Source organism: Lactuca saligna, chromosome 1, assembly GCF_052625555.1.
Source record: "Lactuca saligna cultivar CGN05327 chromosome 1, ASM5262555v1, whole genome shotgun sequence".
NCBI lineage: Eukaryota > Viridiplantae > Streptophyta > Magnoliopsida > Asterales > Asteraceae > Lactuca > Lactuca saligna.
In genome coordinates this window covers 64,794,971-64,799,243 of record NC_136417.1, presented here as the reverse complement: position 1 = coordinate 64,799,243, position 4,273 = coordinate 64,794,971, and positions in this window count along the sequence as shown.

The window sequence follows — 4,273 nt, the reverse complement described above, 5'->3', positions numbered from 1 at the left end:
GTCTTTAAGTAGGGGTCAAGTCCGTATCTAGGGATTTTCCCTGCAGTTGTGTATGCTCGGTGTCCCCTTATGTATGGTCCAAGAGGTTAATAGTTGTTCACCACCATAAGCCTTCTTGATTGATATTTTTTATTTAAACTACTTCCACTTGAGCTGGATCTACTTGAACTGGTTCCACAATACCTACTATACAAATGAGTAGTTAATGAGTTGCATTTTGCAGTATAATTACATTGTTTTAATGGTATACCTTTTTCTGTTTTATGTTTTTAGCTTTATTCTTTTTTGGTAGTGAAGTGGATGTTGCATCTTTTGGTCTTATAGGATGTGTTGATCTACTGTGGCCCGTTTCTCTACAAATGGTGAATCTCATAACTACACCTCTTTTTAAGATAGTATGCCTTGTTTTCCCCTGGATTTCCCTCTTAGATTTATCTCTTTTCCTTTTAAGGGTTGGCCTTCCTGGTAACCTTCATTTTTGGGGAGGCAATAGCCTCATGTAGGGAACTTCAGGCCATATGGAACTACCATTAAGTGGATTAATGGTGTGGTTGTAACAAGTCAAGAACATGGATGTGTGGAACCATGGTGCAACATAATCGTCTGCATTCCTGTTGAGGTATGAAATGGTTGCCACTACATGCACACATGGGATACCTGATACTTGCCAAGATCTACATCCACATGTGTTGTTGCTAAGATCCACAACATATCCATCATTTCCAATCCTAACCTCATATTATTGTATCCCAGAAGGTATAACTCCCCAAAATCTACCCACAAAAATAAGAAGTTCTATTAATCTTATAGATGAGAAAATAATACTTATAAAATAGAAGTTATATCATACCTTTGTTGTTTCTTTAACTTTGATATCTTTAATCTTATAGATGGACATATTTTTAAATTCCCCCAACACTGTCCCTCTAGCAACATTTTATACATCCTCTCCATTGCATAAATTCTAATGTCTTCCAACATGGTGAGCAGTGGCCTCTTTCTAGCAAGATCAATAACAGAGTTGAAAATTTCTGATATGCCATTCTCATATGCATCACAAGCCCTGTCCACTTCAAAGAATGCCATGCACCAACTTTTAGGGTCCCTTTCCATAAGGTGATCATAAGCTAAAGGGTCAACTTTTTTTATAGAATTCATTTTTGCCTTAAATTTTGGTTGAGTAGTACTAGCAGCTGCTACCCAAAACAAGTTCCTATATTGTTCACCTTTGAATCTTTTCTTGAAGTTAGCATAGATGTCCCTAGCACAATGTCTATGCTTTGCTGCTGGAACCCTTTCCTTGACAGCCTCTATTAATCCCTGAAAAAAAAAACTTGAAATAAATGACATAACAAAAACATTCAACTCAAACAAAACAAAACTGAAATATACCTTGTGTTGTTCTTATATGAAGGTTAATCCATGACCAAATCCCATTTCAATGTCATCTAGAAGGAGGTGAAGAAACCACTTCCATGTTTCCTTATTTTTAACTTCCATCACAGCCTATGTAATAGGGAAGATGTGCTTGTTTGTGTCCCTACCCATAGCTGCTAAGAGTTGGCCTATACATATACCCTTTAAAAAAAACCATCTACCCATATTTCCCTTCTACATGCTGCAATCCAACCATACTTCAAACCCTTAAAACAAACATACATTTTAGAAATGAATGTGGTGGAATGAAGCATGACATTCACATCTATCTTTACTGTTGAACCAGGATTTGTCCTCAATATTTCTTTTCCATTACCCCATACTTTACCATAATTTTCTATCAAACTACCCTCTATCTCATCCAAAGCACGTCTCCTAGAATTTCTACATAGAGTGACACTAACAATCAAGTTAAACTTTGTACTTTCATTAGCTTTCATTTTCCTTATGCTCATTTTTGGGTTCTTCAAAAGTTGATACTTAAAATGCTTTCCAATCCATTTATATGTTACAATGGAACCAACTTTGAAGATTCTTGAACAGTTATGGTCATCAACTAAGGACTTAATCTTGAAAGGACTTTCACTACTCATCCAGGAAGCCTATAGTCTAAAAGGACAAGAGGGGTTCTTGTTATCTTTACAACATCCCACTAATAACCTCTTACTATCATTTTTCTCAAAATAAAGGTTGTACCCATTCTTCAGTGCATAGTTAGTCAAACAAGTTTTCAATTCCATGGGGTTAGAGAATCTCATACCTAGAATTCACACCATTTTGTCCAATTTCTAGTTCTCATTATGGACAGGGTACACTGGTTTTTCATCCCCATTCTTGGTTTCAACCTCATCAGTTCCAGCCTCATCATTTATATCCTTACACATGCCAGGCACCCGGTCTAAGAATTCATCACCAATAGTCTTGTCAACAGAAGGAATGTAATCATCTGCTTCATGCTTATATGAAATATCATCACAAAGTTGTGAATCATTATCATCATCTGGGTCTTCCTCAGAATAATGCTCTTCATCATCTTCTACTACTTCCAAATCTGCCCAATCAAGTATAGGTTTATTTTCTTGGTCTATATACACATTCATTCTTAGACAGGCTTCATCACTATAACCCGTTTGAATAAACTCAAAGTAGTCAGCATTCATCACATTCATTCATTCTCCTAATACCCTCTGCCAATGGTTCATTTCTAGTGCGATAATATACATTATCGCAATTGCCTTCAATCAACTTTGCAATGAACAACTTAAACTCTTTGAGATCTATTGTGCCAAAATCAACATCACAGATTGAAACAACAACAACGTTCAAGTACACTAATGGTTTTGGTGTGAATAAACCATTATAATGTATATGAATTATCAAATACTTACATTGTTTGGAATTAGAGGCCATCTTCTTCACTATAACACTGACATTCACCAGTTCCCTTCCATTTCATAACCGTATTCTTTGATTTAATTATTTTCTTCAATTTACCGAACCCTAACTATAAGGAGAAAGGGGGTGAAACAGAAACGGGTATTAAATGTGTTCTAAGTCGACGTAATATGACATGCCATCTCTAATTAAATGTGGTAACCGGTAAAACAGGTGATAACAGGTCGCGATGGTTTTGGTGAGCAGGAATACTAAGTTCAATGGTATAAAAAAAAGATATGAGACCTAATGAATACAAGAGTAACAGTTTATTACCCTCAAAGGTCATTTTCCCTAAAGATTTAATCACCATTTTTATGCAATATACTTCTAGTTTTAAATGTAGTGCATGAGCTTTATTTGTACCAATTAAACGTGACTTATCCTCCTAGGAATGATTGCTTTTAATCATGATTCATCTTAATATTTATTTAATATTTTTTTTGTTAGCTATTGTGGTTGATATTCAAGTAAGGATTTATTTAGTTTTTAAACTTTTTTTAAATAAAAAAGTCTTTTGGCATATGGATATATTTTTTTTATTTGTTTATTAATTGATATAATATTGTTACCAAAGTAACTTCTATTGCTCTAATCAAATTGCTCATAAATATATTAAGTTTTATATCATATATTTTTTTTTATGTAAACTGAGTTAGACCTAAAGGTAGACACAATTTTACAAATATTTCAGGTTGTCAAAAGGCTAATTTTACGACATTTTTTTAAAAGTAAATTAATTAACATAATATATCATAAAAGTTATCTTTTTTGTGAAAGTTAATTTATAGAAAACTAAAATACTTTGTTTTATGTGTTTATTAATGTGGATATAACCGACCCTAAGTATGTTAATACTTAGTCGAATAAACACATCTTTGGTAGTAAATATTTGACAATTTGTTTTCGTTACATATCATTAATAAGTCAATCCAAATATGAACTTTTTTAATTAACATGATTTATTGTCGATGTTTATTATTAAATTGTATGGTTTACATGTTAATTAATGCGAATATTAATCGATCCAAAGGTAGGTTAATATTTGGTAAGATAAATACATGTTTGATGATAAATATGTGACAATTTTAGATTGCATGTCATTAATAAGTCAATCCAAAAAATGATTTATTAATTGATATGATTTATTGTCAATGTTTATTATTAAATTTTATAGTTTATGTGTTTGTTAATTAGCTGAACAAAAAGGTTGTTTAATACTTGGCTCTATAAACACATATGTGGTGATAAATATGTGGTAATTATTTTGGTTTCATTTGATTAATAAGTCAATCCAGAAAAGAGATTGTTAATTGACATGATTTATTGTCATTCTTTTATCACTATAACAATGATATATTTTGCAAGTTAGTATTACTATCCAAAGACATGATATTAATGT